The sequence below is a fragment of the Cavia porcellus genome, unplaced genomic scaffold (assembly GCF_034190915.1).
Source record: "Cavia porcellus strain 051 isolate PalLab524CR breed Dunkin Hartley unplaced genomic scaffold, mCavPor4.1 scaffold_26, whole genome shotgun sequence".
Classification (NCBI taxonomy): domain Eukaryota; kingdom Metazoa; phylum Chordata; class Mammalia; order Rodentia; family Caviidae; genus Cavia; species Cavia porcellus.
In genome coordinates, this window is record NW_026947509.1 from 52643914 (window position 1) to 52660362 (window position 16449).

The following is a 16449-nucleotide window of genomic DNA, read 5'->3' on the forward strand; positions in this document are numbered from 1 at the left end:
TTTTTTTTAAAAAAAACTCTCAGTAAATAAGGACTCAGGAAATTTTCTGGGAGCACATTTAAATATTGCTTGAATCTGTGTTTTTTTGAGATTGCAATTCTAATTACTCCCCCAAAAGTTTAATTTTCTTTGTTTCTGGAGGAAAAAAGGGAAAAAATTTTTAGTTATAGAAATGATATTATTCACAAAATGCAGCTAACATGAATAAAAATGAAACTTAAGGAACACATAAAAAAACTCTCAGAAATACTACAAAATATTTTACTTCCATCCCTATTGTTTTATCTAGAATCATAAACATGGTTCTAGATAAAATGTAAAGGAACACTGAATTTCCTTATTTGGAATAACAATCTATTATCTCCCAGATCCTGGAATGTATTATCTTCTTATAGTCTACCCTTCCAAACCACATAACTAGCTCTATATTTTCTTATGACACTTAACCACAGTCTAAAATGCTATGTAATCTGATTAATCTTTTTTGTAAGTTCACCAAACAGAATGTAAGATTCTCCCAGACAAGAATCTAACTTTTTTGCAATTTAGTGTTTATTTGCTGGGCACTACAAAATGGAAGTTCCACATAGAAACAAGAAACCCCTTCAAAGGATAAGCTTCATCCAGTATGTACAGTTAGGAACTGTACAAGTACAGTTTCACTGTAGAAAGTGCTACAATGACAAACCACATTTTTTTAAAAAAGAGTTCTTAGTAGAGAAACAGACAAACTTATGCCAAATATAGTACACAACAAAAGCTGATGCCTCTCTCAGCTGTATGCCTAGAAGTTAAAACTCCAGGAGCCCCGCCCTGAACTTGGAAAGTGTAGCCTTCAGAAGTAGTTTCTTACACAGCATTTAGATCTTCCTCTACTGAGAAATGCTTCTCAATCAAGTTTAAGGAGGCCTTGCACACAGACTCATTTTTATGGTTTTGCAGAGCTTCAAGCTTGTCCAAGCCTCCTCATTCTTCAATCTAAGCTTCTCAATTTCACTTAGCTTCTTAGCAGCCTGAAACACATTTAAAATGGCATCCAGAATAACCAGAATGATTTTCTTATCTTTCGTAGTTAAGAGGTCTGTCCATGGTTCTGTTATACCACAGAGAACAAAGTATACAATCTGGTCAACTGCCCCACTGCTTGGTCATGGCCCACACAGCTTCCTTTTGTGTCTTAAAGTCTGCTTGCAGAGAAGGAATGACAAGGAATGGGACTGATCCATGATTGGCCACTTGCTGTATCTGGTCCTGCTGGCTGGCTGTGATGTCTGACATTGTGCATGTAGCTTCCTTCTGAATATTATCTTGGGATGAGTGAGCAGGCTGGGAAAGACAGCAAGCATTTCTACATCTATCACAATCTGAGTCTGTTCATTTGTTCCAGTGACATTATTCCCTATGGCTCTTAGCATAGGAGTCATAATGGATAATTCATTTGATCCTAGAAGTTTCACCAGATGGGGCACAACTTCCATGTTTACAACCCTTCAATGTGTTCATTTGGATCACCAGTAAGGTAAGAAATATCCCAGCAGGTATCAGCTAATACTTTGGGGTCACTATGATGTAGGAGACCACTAAGGTAGGAAGAATTTGCTCAACAGCATCTAACGAGGGTGCAGGATTCTTGTTGAGGCAAAGGTTTGAAAATGCCCAGGTAAGATTACACAAGGATGATACATCAGGAACGGCAAGAAGAGCCAAGAGTGGGTCAGTTGCACCATATTTGATAACCAAACCTTGGAAAGCTAAACCATTATCTGCAGTATTTCCTAGAGCCCAGGCAGCCTGGTCACTGATGTGAGCATGGGGAGATGCCGAGAGAGAAATGAGTGCTGGGAAAGCACCTCCATCCACCACAGCCCTGGTCTGTTCTGATGACCCAGAAGCAATGCTAGCGAGAGCCCAAGCAGACCCAAACTAAATGGGACTACAGTCAGTTCTGCCCAAGAAGGATACAAGTTTTGGAATTAAATCAGCCCAGATTATGAGGTCTATGAGAGGCTGTTTTTCCCAAGAAAGACATTTCCTAGTGTCTTGAGCAGCTTGGAGCTGGCTTTCCAGATTATTGCTATTTATACCTTTGACAATGTCATCAACAGTCCAATTCAGTGTCCTGGCTGCTGTGGTGTTCCTGCAGTGGTGAAGCAGCATCCCTGGGAAATGAGCCTACATTTCTCCTTCCCGATATCTGGCCATCCTTAGCTTTCCTAGCTCCACATTAACTTCTATTCATTGCTGCCTCTTTTCCCTTTTCTTGAATCTGTTCAGCCAGGCAGCTGATGAATTAGCATCCTCATTGGTGGACACGGTTATAAGACAAAGAAAGCAAGCTGTGAAGTGAGAGCAGGTGGCTTGGAGGGGCTCACTGGCTGCAGACGGGGTGCTCCTGAAATGCCCACCATGGTGGAGCCCAGAAGTGGTGTGCCAATAATCATTGAAGTGGTGTGTTAATAATCATTGCTGTATCCCACATATTTGAATCATGCTCAATAAATGTTCATTATCGACTAAATTGTCAATTTATGTAAAAGTTTTTGGTCTCACAATTAAAATCAGTGTACTAGAGAGGATGTATAGGTCGATGTAAACCTTTTAAAAATGACAGTGGTAAGTATAAAAGGCTACATTTGAACTAGTGCTCTTGGTATGATCTTTTATATAAAATTCTAAAGTACCCAAACAAAACTTTATATTGTTTATAGAAATCAGTAACTATATATGTAGTAAGAGTATAAACATATAAGAAAAGAATCTTTAATTTTAGGATAGAATTACTTCTAAGGAGGAAGGGAGAAAAATAGGATCATTACGGGTTAAGAAATGAGCTTTAACAATTTCTTCCATGTCTTATTCTTAAAAAGAGAATCTGGGCTATGGATGCTTTGTTGGTCATTGTATTATTCTCAGAACTTTTCTGTCTTTCAGATAATTCATATTTTATTGTTAAAAGAAATATCACAGACTCTTCTCCCAGGTAAAATGTGTCCCATAACCTTAAGTTTTCTGATCTTTTGCTCACCTTAAAAGTTTCTTTAAAACCAAAATTCTTTAAGAAATTTATAAATATAATTATAATATAACCAAGATTCTTTCAGTGACTACTCAGATTCTTATAATACTCATTGATACAGTGTTTCACTAAATGTTAGTTTTATTGTTCATGATGATGGTTTTAATTTTGGCATAAACAAATCTTTCTGTGTCAATATACCTTCTTACCTAGGAGGAATTTACCTTTATTAATCATTGCTTCAAAGGAAAATAGCTGGCAATTACTTAGGTTTGGTGTTTGCCAGGGTCTACACACCAAGCAACTCATTTCCTTGAGTGAACTTGATTTTTCTCCTTTCTTTAAATCTGGTCAATCTAGAAACAAGCAATTGTTAATCATTCACACAAAACTTTGAGTATCATTTTCATCCTTTGGATGAAACTGTAAGAAGTGTAAAGCTTTGTTTCTTAGGGCATTTTCTTCGGTGAGAAATTGATAAGGTCTAACTGGCTGGCAGTAAAAATCTGCCATTCTGCCAACCACAAGGTACAGTGTTTGGACTAACCTTTCCAATGACTTTCATGTTGTTATGTTTCCAAGACTTAGGCCACCCAGGAGATCTCAAATGCTAAAAAAGAAAGGAGAGGAACTGAGAAGGGAGGGGAAGGGACAAAGAAAGGGGAAAAGAAGGAGTACAGGGGATAAAGGATAAAGACATCCTTGATTTCACCTCTGTTGTGTCATTAGTAAGGAAAGTGCAAACTGTCAGGTATTAGCCAGTTTTCAGAATTGACTTCTCCCCAGTTCTTGTTTTTTGGCCTCAAGATTGAGCCACCTCTATTTTGTCTTTCCACGCTGCTCTCTCTTTCTAGCTGTGAAAATAGCATCTCAGGTTCTCAGGAAATCCCACCTACTTCCTCCTTTTTGTCTACCTTCTTATACTTGTTTCTTCAGCAAAAGGTGACAACCAAGACCATCTTCACAAGCGGCATTGATACCCTCACACTGTTTCTTTCGTATGTTTTTCTTCGCTCATGCTGGCAGTCTTCTCTAATGGCCCTTTCCCTGTTATTTGCCATATTCTGTTGGATTCAAATGTCTCTTAAGCAGCCTGATTAAATTTTTTAGCATCCTAGCCCTCCTTTTTGGAACAGGGGCTCCCATCAGTAGTTACATGAGGTTCCTTTTGTATTCCGCCTGAGGGACATAGAGGTTTTTACTTTTTTAGAGGTTTTTATGAACCCAGCAATCTATGCAGCCCTCACTTCGTCCTCTTAAATCAGCAACATAATGGAATCAGATTTCTGTTGTGTAAATCAACAAATGAATCAAGACATTTTCTGTGACTCCCATTACAATATCACTTACTGTTAGAGCTTGTAAGTGTGTGCGTGCGTGCATGCCTGTCTGCTGTTGGCTTTTTGAGAGAGGGATTCACTGTGTAGTTTATGCTGGCCTTGAGCTCACTATATAGTCTATGCTGACCTCAAACTCATGGCAGTCCTCCTGCCTTAGTTCCCTGAGAGCTCAGATGACATATGTACACCACCATGCCAGAGAAATACACTGTAAAGTTCAGAAATGGGGTGAAGTATCTATAGATTCTTAAAATACACGTAAGTAGTATTGTAGTCAGGGGTTGTACACAGAGAACAACTGGATCAAGACATGGAGTTTATAATATTTTTATAATAGTCACCAGAAGTTAACACAGGGAAATGCAGGAAATCTATCCACAACATCAAAGACATAGATTATTTACTCAAGAGCCTAAACCCCACGGCAATGTCCCACATGAGTCCAGATAAAAACCCAGAGCTCAGGAAACAATGCCTTCCACGAGTCCAACTGGAGGACCAGAGCCCACAAGAAGGACTCATGCCAGTCTCTTTTACGGATCTGTGCCAGGAAGACCCAAGGGTCAGCTGTGGAGGCCAGAAAGTCTATGCCAGCGGGATGAAGGAGCTGTGCTGGTGGGATGAGGGTTCTACACTGGAGCCAAGAAGTCACACTCACAACAAAGACCAGGGCTATCCTGAAGACACCACAGCCATCCTCAGTGACATGGAGGCCCCGAGCTCCTCCAACAACAAGCACAGTCGGGTACGTGCCAGGAAGCAGCATGACAAGTTCGTCGTGGGTGCCAGGCAGCACATGTCTTCCCCTCCGGAGCCAGGAAGCAATGCTAGATGTGAGGACTAAAGCTTCTCCAGGAGAACAAACAGCTCAGACAGCAACTCGTAGGAGAACCCAGAATGCCTCCTTAACACCTCAACCCTCAACACCTCCCTTCTTCTCCACCTATTTATCCTGGCAACCCTCCTCAGGTGGAGCATCTTCACTCAATGCACGCTGATATAATCCAGCTGGCGTTAACTTGACTACCAGTTCTCAATCCATAACAAGTAGGAAACAGGAAAAGAAGTGTGGCTTCCAAAGACACTAGTTTGTAACTAGAAGGCCTTCACAAATAACTGACACATTATGTATTTATAACCCCAAAAAAGGTGATAAAGAAATATTGGACAGCACATAAGGCTGAAATAAAGGCAAGCATTTCTGTGCAGCCTTATGACCTGAGCATGATCAAATATTTTGTTCTTAAACTATGTGATAATTGCCTGTGTTGTTCAAAGCATTCTATCTGAAGAGTTTTGCAAGCTGCCGAGGCAGGATGAGAAATGATAACTGCATGTCTCATGGACTCTATCTGTTTTATTATCTGGTAATTTTCTGGGAAACCATCAGCATTTCCTTATGTTAAGCAGGGATCAGAGTTGATCTGTCCTGCGTGACTTCAGTGTAGGCGCCATTTGATGATCCATGATGAGGATGTAACTGAAAGCAGCTCATGAATCTCATCCAAGTCTTCAACTCCAAGTCACAGCAAATAAAATGTGTAGAACATCTTACTACTTGAGAATTTGTTGCTATGAATACAAAAAGTGTTACTTTTTCAATAATTGCATGAGCTTTTGATTTGCTCTTATAAATGCCACAACTGAGTTTCAAACTTAGTAAAAAAAATTGAACTCCTCTAAATGCACAAGTACAAGCTGCTAATGAGGAAAGATGTTTGCATATAGGGCTGTAATTAAACAAACTGAAAGTCCATCCCTTAAAATCTCATACCAACACTGTTCAGTAGAATTTTCTGTGATTTCTAATTTCTAGGCTATTTGATTGGCAGCCACCAGACATATGTAACTAATAACATTTGAAATGTAGGAAATGTGATTGAGAAACTGAATTTTTATATTATTTAACTTTAAATTAATATTACTTTAATAACTACATTGCCTAGTGACTTTTATATTGGAAAAAGCAACTTGGAAACATACATTTCATGCTAAGAGAAATAAATCTTTTTGTCACTGTTGCAATCTCTTAGATTTTTTTCTTTTTTAAAGAGAATAAAACCAAACAGAATGAAACCGAATAAAGCCAATCAAAACCAAACAACGTAAGCGACAGAGAACTTCAAAACAAGATGACAAAAAATCAACAGTAGCTACCATAAGAAAACATACGTCTTTTTGTCTTCAAAATATCTGCCCGTACCATCAAATTAAGTTTAAACTATTCTATTACTACTATTATGTTACTATATTACTATTTATTATATATTATATTATTACTACTATTAAGTAATAGTAGTAATATAACTGAGAATGTAAATATCACAGTAGCATTTACACTTAAACTGTTACCACTGGCTTCTCCAGGTACTATTTTGAGGTCCAGGGAGATGCATTATTATCATCCCCATTACCAATAAGGAATCTGATACACTAAGATTAGGTAATTCAAGTTACCTGGGACCCAAACTATTGATTCTTTCCACCAAACATGAGAGACCTGTGAAAGAATATGGTGACGTTCAAGGTGCTTACCAGTAGGGTGATCTGAAATAGACTTCAATCAACTTGGGAGCGGACAGAGAACATAAAGCAACAAGCCAATAACACTGGACACTGCTGTAAATAAAATGAGGTCAAATTTTGCACAAGGTGGTTCTTCTGCTGCCAAAGACAGTGAAGTGAATTTCTAACATGGGTGGGGCCAGCATAAGAATCAGGCATTGTTGTTTCTGTCCATGCGCTGCAAGCCATGGATTTTTCTCTCTTTTCTGCTTTTCCTCTCTTTCTTGTTCTCTCTGCTTTCCATTGCCTGTCTCACTGTTTTTCTCTGTATCATGTGATCTCAAGTCAGAAACTTTCCTATATTTAAATGGAAATTCTTATATAACAACCTAATAAAGCAGTGTAACAATAACAGGTTTTCTTTGTCTTTGGAAAAAGCACTGGAACTTGTAGGGAGAAAAAAATCCATCTTTTTAAAATATTTCAGCATAATGAAATATGTTAAGTTGAATATGTGTGGTGGATCATAGCTTAGAGAAAGATGAATTGTACATCCTAGTGTCTAGGCAGTTCACAGACATATTAATGAAGATCCTCGAAACCTGTTTGTGCGATAAGCCTTGCTGCAGAAACTGTGCTAGGCAGATGGGACCCATATCACTGAGAAAGACCCTAGTGATGCTGAATTGCTTATATTTTATACATTTACATTGGAAAGGCAAATGTTGAAATTGGCCCATCTAAAGCCTAAGCCTGTCGTTTCGTGGATTCTAAATAATTGAAAACAGAACTCCAGTGCACTAAATCCACCTTTTCTGGGCCCTTTGCCATAACATGCTCTGATCTAAAAACACTTGCTTTAAAAGAAGTCTCCAATACAAAGGCAAGAGAAAAAGAGAGGTTGAGTGGAAGAGAAATGGTCATCAATGAATTACAACAAACACAGTTGTCACTTGTTGAAATATACTTTTTTCAGGTCAGTCTTCTGCTAATCAGTTTCTAGCTATCCAAATAATAGTTAGGGCTTCTAAACCCATCACCCTTCTTTAGCAAACGGTAGAAGACAGCTGCCTGAGCAGATAGGGCCGGGGCCACTAATCACAGATGCCCTTAGTCGACACAATTTCATGAAGCTGTGAAGCCTGGCTGAGGAACCCCACAGTCAAACATGTCAGCAAGCACTGTTAATAACTCAATGACCAAGTTAAAAACAAGATCGTAACAGTTGTTCACGTTAAGAAACTGGAAAGTTAAGTACAGTTGTGAGAGCAGAAAAATGTGATACCTTTCTTCACTCATCATAAGGATTATAGTCAACATTCCTAAAGCACAGGTTGAGAAGAAAAAAATAACAAATTTATTACAGTTTTATGTGATATGGAAACTTTCAGAAATAAAAGCTCAAAGGCTTGGGAAAACTGTCTCTTACGGTTTGGATATGAAAAGATCCTCCAGAATCATGTGATTGGACAGAAAGGTGTGGTCTGGTGGTGATAAAGCGAGGGGAAACCAACAAAGTCTGCCCAGAATCTTCTTGGCCTCTCTCAGTAATTCCTCCCTCACATATGGAGCAGGACCTGCTGGATGAAAGGTCTTCATGGGAGAAAGGTGAAGGAAATGAGGGGCCTCTCTAAGTTTTATGGTTTGCTCTGGGGGACAGGGTTCTAATGTCTATGATCATCTTGGAGAAGGGCGTTCTGGTCTCTGGGGCTAACTTCAGGAGAGAAAAAGAAACAGGAAGCAGAAGGTTGGGAGAAAACTAGCAAGACTTTACTTCCAATTTCCTTCAGCTCAATATATTCAGCGTGCCAGAGTGTTATAATCCATAGTATCAAGTTCTGATTCCCAGCACTGAGAATCCGTAGTTTTGATGGGAGGGTAAATATACAAAAGTCATTCCTGCTATTAGAAAGGTGGATATAGAAACTGACTTCAAATTTTATAAACCAGGAGTGGTGGTATATACCTATGATCCCATCACTCTGAGAGGCTGAGGCCGGAGGATCAGAAGAGTGAGGCTAGCCTGATTTAATGAGCTCTTGTCTCAAAATAAAAGAAAAAGGGCTCAGGATGTAGATCATTGTGAAGGCACTATATTCAATCCCCATATTGAATATATATGTGTATATGTATATATGTATGTGTATATATACATATATATGTGTATGTATGATACACATATATACATATACATAGCATTATAGAATTATTTTTACTTATTTTTACTTAGTAAAATATTTGCTTGTATTGGTTGAATTATTGCTTGTTGAAATATTGCTTGAATTATTTTTACTTAGTAAAATATTTGCTTGTATTGGTTTTTACTGACTTTTCAAGAACACTATATGAGCTATAACATTTTGCAAAGCTCTACCTGAATCTTTTTAATATGGAGAGAGGGAGATCGAGAGAACTAAGATATTGCGGGTACAAATGGAATTGTTTCCTCAATCCTTTTCCCAGTTTCTTTCCCCTAATAAATTATGAAGAAGTCCTTTGTATGGTGTTGTAATTTTTAACTGTGTCCAATAAAACAAATATCATTATTGTGGTGTCTTAAGCTTAACATCATATTGTAACTATCCTTCTGCAACCAGATTTTTATTGCTTTACTTTTGTATTTGAGGGACTTACCTTGGCAGTATAACTGCAGTTCTTCCTTTTTAATTGTTGGGTGATGCTCGACTGCATTAGTGAACTGTAATTTATTGATTCAGTCTCTATCTGATGAACATTTAGGCTATTGGTATTTTTTGTCACTGCGAACAACATTGTTGCACGTATCTCCTTGTGCCCATTGCGAGGACTTCTCCTATCATGCCTAGAATTTCTGGGTTCTAAGAGATGAGCATGGTTAGCTTCCCCTGGTCTCAATGCTGCCAAATACAATTTAAAGTGGTTAAATTTATATTTTTGTCCTCTGTGCTTTTCCCCTTTCTACCTTCTCTCAACACAGCAAACACAGGAGCCCTATGGAAACACGTCACGGTATGCCACGCTGCGCTCAGAACCAAGCCGTGCCTTCCCAGTTCACTCAGCCCACGCGGCCTTGATTGACCCAAGCCTCATTACTTGGAAGGCTCTCCTGGCCACCTGCTGCTCCCAAGCAGACCAGGTGCTGGCCCCATTTAGGGTCTTTGTTCCAGCTGGCACCTCTGCCATACAGCCTCGCCTTGGCAAGTTTTGCTCCTCTTCAAGTCTTCCTTAAAATTTCACCTTAACAGTGAAGCGTCTAGTGACTGCCCCTCTTGCACATCCCCTTGTGTACACTTTCCTGAGTTTTTCGTCACTACCGATGCCCTTCTATACTGCGTTCACCGCATTCAGTGTGTACATTTATTGTCTCGTTTCTCACCTGCCTTTAGAGTATCAGCTCCACCAGGAGAGATCCTCGCCTGGTGTGTTCACGGATGGATCTCAAGACCTGTGGCATAATCTGATATCCAGAGACATTCAACAAAATCTAGGTGAATTGTATTTCCACATCATACTTTTCTAGGCATTATCCATAAAAAGTCTTGATACTTTGATTGATAATATTTAAAGTTTCTGGTATTTTAACTGGACAAAAGTCCTTTATTCAGATATTAGCTGTGAGTAGGAATCAGGTGCGTCTTTTGCCATCCTATCCTTAGTGTCAAGAACCAAGTGTCCAGCACCCAGCCAGTGCCCATGTTTGTAAAACACCATGGAGTTTTACAAACAAATATATGAATGAACAAAGATCTATTGAGAAGCTTATTCTATGGTTTAGAAATAAATTAGTTCACTTAAAGTCTTGTGATTCAGGCATATCCACTCAACAAAACAAACAGCTCATACTTCCGCTTCTAAATTTACCCCTTGAGCTATAAATTGCTCTGAAATCTTTTTTTCTTAATGATTTTCTTATAAAATCCTATTGGAGGCAAAAACATGGAAATGTTCTGAATTGAATATAGCCTAATAGAGTGCTTCTTGGGATAAGATTCAGAGGAAGCTGGCACCTATAATCCCAGCACCCTGAGGCTGAGGAAGGGAAACCAAAGTTTGAGCCTAACCTGGGCAACTTAGTGTTTTAGCAAGATCCTGAAGGAAATTTAAAAATGGATTGGGGGTGTAAATTTGTATAAGAACCTGGTTCAATCCCCAGTGCCTCCTCCCCCAAGAAAGAAAGAAGAAAGAGGGAAGGAAGGTAGGAAGGAAGGAAGGAAGAAAGGAAAGAAATGAAGAAAGAAAGAAAGAAAGAAAGAAAGAAAGAAAGAAAGAAAGAAAGAAGAAAGAAAGAAAGAAAAGTCTTAAAAATATAGACCCCCCTCGACCTAGTCTCTGAATCAGAATTAATTTCTGGAAGAGACTCCTAAGGCTGAACCCCAGGAATTGTAATTAACAAGTGAGCTGGGAGAACAAAGCCTCAGTGGACAGGTTCTGTGGACAGGGCAAAGAGCCGGCAGGTTCCTGCAGGGTCACCAGGGGAAGCTGTGTCTTTGTAAACTGTTTAAACCATAGCAGAATAGCTGGGCGGCAAGAATGTCCTCTGTGTGTGTGTGTGTGTGTGTGTGTGTGTGTGTGTGTGTGTGTGTGACTTGGGTCTCTGTGTCTACCTAACATGGTCATCAGGGGCTTGAGGAATTTGGGGTGACTCATGCCCTTATGTTTATGAATGAGTCATGGAGATCACAGCCACAAGCAGGGAGGCTGCCACCCACCCATCCTCGGCTGTTCCCAAAATCCTGCTTGTTTCCTTCATGAGATGATGAAACAAGAAAGTGAATGTCTGAGCCACTCAGCAAAAGGGAAAAGAAACAGAGTGAAAAACAAAGAGAAAAGTGGGACCATGTGGGTTTGTAAAGAAACACTGCCAGGATTGCTGCATTGTCCCCCAACCTAGATGTCTTCATATATGGGTCACTAGGTAAAGAGATTCATTTAAGTAACTTACTTACTCCCAGATAGTCACAGGCACATCAAAGGTCTTGCTAAAGCATTTAAAACATAATCTCTAGCAATTGTGATAGCACACACCTATAGTCCCAGTTGCTAAGGAGTTTGAGGCAGAAGGGGCTGACTTCAGGAACTCAGGATCAGTCTGGAAAATGTAGAAAGACCTCATTTCAAATAAAAATCATAATTGAATTTTAAAAATAAATGAACTATAACCCTTAGTCGAAATGAAAGAGGCTTTAGCTACCTCTGTACTGTATTGTGTTACGCCATAGCTCCTAGTGGAGTAGACTCCTAGTACAGTGAGTAGATGCAACTTCGGTTCTTCAGCTTTCAAGCATTTATACTGCAAGTCATCTTTGTAGATTGTTTCCAACAGAAGACATTCAATTAAAACTTATGGTAAAGCATGAAAAAAAATTGGACAGGAAGAGGCCTATAATTTGGTCAAATGAAAATTCTCTCCATTTTTAAATTTGGCATATATCTTAGACACTTGCAAGTTTGGCGTCAGTTTACTTATTTCATATTTTTCCCATTTTCACAACCAAGTTGAATTTGGCTTCTGGGAGTGTAGGGGAATGGGTATGTTAGAGACCTTGTGGGATTTCACAACTCCTGGCCAAAATCAGCACATATTTATTAAGGAGTGGGTAGAAAGCGTCCCATCTGTTGGCTTTCTCAAAGCGCTGACAAGAACATTCCCATCTCAAGCTTGAAAGTTTTGTTTTTTAACTCTGAGCAGCAGACTTTCTTAGTGTTCAAAGACAGAAGACAATGCTTGAGTCTTCTAATTTGGTGTTGTCAGTAATGGAACCACCCCAAACGTCAAGCTCTTGGATATTTTTGTCAGCTTGCAAAACATGTGTAAGATCTACCCAGCATTACCTCTTCCTAGAATTGGAAGTTGCTCCTCACATGCCTGTCGAGAAACCCAGACCCTGCTCCAAGCTGACACCCCGAGCTCCCCAGTAAAAGAAGTGGAGAGGAATAACTTCTGGAACAGTTGTTGGCTTCCTTTCTTTCAAAAATGCTCAGCATCACTTTCAAAAACTAAGTAGGTGAGAATAATAGAGCAGACCAGAGAGTGGTTTCACTTAGTTTCGTTTTTGGTTGTATTCTTAACCCTTCTTATGTCGTCTCACCATGACTCTGTTCCTCCGTTCTCCCACTCTCGCTTCCCCCTCACCTCAGCCTGGCTGATGCAGCTTCGTCTGGCCTGCTGCAGGAGTGTCCCCCAAGCACCCAGCAGCAACTGAGTCTCTTCTATATTCTGTGACAACCTGTAGTTCTCTTTCATAGAGTCTTCCAAAATTTTAATTGTATAATAATTTTTGCTGTGGTTACACTTTTAATAGGAATAGGATTCTGGGATGGCTCCCAACACTCTCCTGCCAGGTATACAAGCCCTGTATGAACCCCTCTCCTTGAATAGGAGCATTGCCTGTGACTGCAGTGGCATCACACTCTTGTGACTATGCAGTATTATGTGGTGAAGGGCAAGAGATTTTGCGGATGTAATGAAGACTCCTAATCAATTGACTTTGAAGGAATATCTTCATGAGTAGGTTTTACCCAAAAAAGTCTCAGCTGTTTGCTGAAGCCAGAGACTCTCCTGATAATCTTGAAAAGGCTTTACAGTTGCAGACATGAGTCTTACAGTTACAAGAAATTGATTTTTAACAGCAGCAGGGAGTTTGAAAGAGAAGTCAGTACCTCCAAGGACAGCAGTCCTAGGCGATGTCTAGATTGATACCCCCAAAGATCCTAATCAGAGACCCTGCTTAAGTATGTGCAGACTTCTAATCTACAGAACTGAGATAATAAATGAGTGTTACATCAAGTCACTAAGTTTATGGCAATTTGCTATACAGAAACAGAAAATTAAAGTAATGTCTCTGCTCTACTAGGACAGGGTCGTATCTCCTGTTCACCATGTGTCCAATACAGAAAAGTTCACTGAGTATTTACCAAAAGACAGGATGACTGGCATCAATCAAAGGGCAGGTTTATGAATGATAAAGTATATATTCGACTTTAAGGAGAAATTTAACAAGAGTAAGATACAAAGCAGCCAGCCTGAAGGAACCTGGCTGGTCACTTTCAAAGCCACTCTGCCAAATACAGTGGATCAAGTATGAGCAGTGGTAAAGAGTCTCTAATAAATGTCCCACAGATTCACATCTGCACTTAGATCAGTCTGATGAATGTTAAATTCTCCTCCAACCTTCCTGCACCGACTGAACTTTTTGCAAAGTAATTCATTCTCCCCCTCACCACTGCAAGACCACCTGTTTTGCCTCATTGACCTCAGCTGTCAGCTGGGGACAGTCTGGGCCATGGATGCCGGGCAAGTTATCCAAGCAAAACCTAGCAAAGTTCCAGAACAGGCTTGTGACTCAATGAGAAGCAGTGTTTCTTCCTGAATCAGCTGTGGGCTGGCCACATCTGAAGTCAGACATGGCCACAAGGTCCACCACTACCCGCCTGCCTGTGGATCCATAGGCCCTGTGCTGTCTCAGATGAGAGGATCCCATCTGCTGATTCACTTGCACCTGGGATTTCCTGGCTGGACATCTGGAAAGAGCCTCTTTTGCAAGTTCAAATTGTATTTATCCATAGCAGTCTTTTAAAAATCATGTCTGGACATGGTGTGGAATGTGGTTTATTTTGTCCACGCTACAGCAGACTGTAGAACGGAGCATGGTGAGATTTTAGGTCTGTCATCAATGTACAAACTGAAACTGACTTTTGCTGAGGAGCAATGGAGAGCTGATGGGGAAAACAGGAGAAACGGAAAGGCCCTGCCCACTGCTTTGCCAGACAAAGCTCATCTTCATGTAATCCAGACATACCTCTCTGCGCCTACCTAAATCACTATACAGCAATCTCAGTGTCCATTAAAATGGATGGTTAGAAATTGGATTCTCTTGAGTTGACATGCACTAAAATTGCCTTGCCGTGCATAATAGTTTACAAAAAGTTTACTATACATTCACCTTGCAACACAGAGTAGGGAGAGACTCATGCACATAGCCCTCTTTTATGTATGAAAAACATTTTATTTTATGTATGAAGGATTTCTCAAAAGCAAGCTGTGGAAGAAAAAAAGGACCTGGGATTTTGTGCTGTCTCTGCCATATGCTGGGAATATTGGCTTTTATGAACTTTTACGTATTGATCTGTCAAATGCAGTTAACATCTCCTTCTTAACTAGGTTATTATAAGGAGAAAAAGAAGATGTACATGAGACATCTCAGACTCTGACTCATAATAAGCAGTTTAGTTATTTTTCTTTTAATTTTATTTTAAAGAGAATAAAACCAAACAAATGAAACAAAATAAAGCCAATCAAAACAAAACAATGAAAGTGATACAGGACTTCAAAACAAGAGAGTAGGAGAGCAACAATGGCTACCATAATAGTTTATTATCTTCAAAATAGCTGCCCAGACCATCAGACATAATGGATTCTACAAAATAAAACAGAATAAAACCAAACCAAACAAAACAATGAAAATGATACAGGACTTCAAAACAAGGTCCTAGGAAATTAACAATAGCTACCACCTTGCCTTTTTAGACGTTTCCTCCACCTTCCCAATATCTCTTGTGTACTTTGGGTTCCACTAACTCCTTCAGATTTTTACAACAGGGAGACAGCACAATGCCTACTCATGTGAGACCAAACTATTTCACTCATGAACATGATCTCACATTGCATCCATTTACCTACAAGAGCCTTGAGGTTATCCTTTTTCATAGCTGAGCTGCTTTCTTTTGTATAAAAATATCATATCTTTCCTATTCATTCCTTGGTTGATGGGCAAGACATCCCTGCTTTTTTATGGGTCCCTGTCACATGGAGCATTGTCTTGTTTCCTCCAATGTTCACTCCATGAATTTTATTTCAAGTCAAATGTGTTTCTTGTATACAGCATATTGATGAATCCTGTCTCCTGATCCACTCTTCCTGTTTTTCCTTTTATTAGAGTTGAGGCCATCTACATTAATGGTTACAAGTAACATGCATTGGCTCATCTCTACCATGCTATCCTCCTGCCATTGGTCCCCAGCTTTTCCCCCCTGTTCAATTCCCTGCCCTGCTTGGCAATCCCCTTATGCTACTGTTCCTGGAATGATGGTCATCTTTATCTTTCTCTAGAATATGTTTCAGCACTCTTTGTAGGGTTGGTTTGGTGATCACGAATTCCTTCAGAGGTTCTTTATCATGAAAGTATCTTATTTCTCCATTAATTTTGAAAGATAGTCTGCAGAGTACGTCAATCTGGATTGGAAGTTGTTTCTTTCAGACCTTGAAATACTTCACACCAGCCTCTTCTTGACTTGATGGCTTGTGTTGAGAAGTCTGCCATGAGTATGATGGGCTTTCCTGTTTTCCTGATCTGTTTCTTTTCTCTAACAGCCTTTAATATTCTGTTCTTATGCTGAACTTCTGGGATCTTGATTATTATATATGTAGATGTAGATTTATTTTGGTTATGGCTAATTGGAGTTTATATGCCTCACCTATCTGTTTTGTCAGATCTTTTTCTGTGCTTGAGAAGTTTTCTGCTATTATTTCTGTAAATAGTCTCTTATGTCATTTGTTGACTTCTGCTTTTTTGCTGACACCTATCACTCTTAAATTAATATTATTGTTAT

At 39.5% G+C, this 16449-nt stretch overlaps 1 pseudogene; it reads right to left on the reverse strand.

Moving 5' to 3' along the window:
- Positions 1 to 732: 732 nt before the first annotated feature.
- On the reverse strand, positions 733 to 13084 carry LOC100726578 (importin subunit alpha-1-like; annotated as a pseudogene).
- Between the last annotated feature and the right edge of the window lie 3365 nt (positions 13085 to 16449).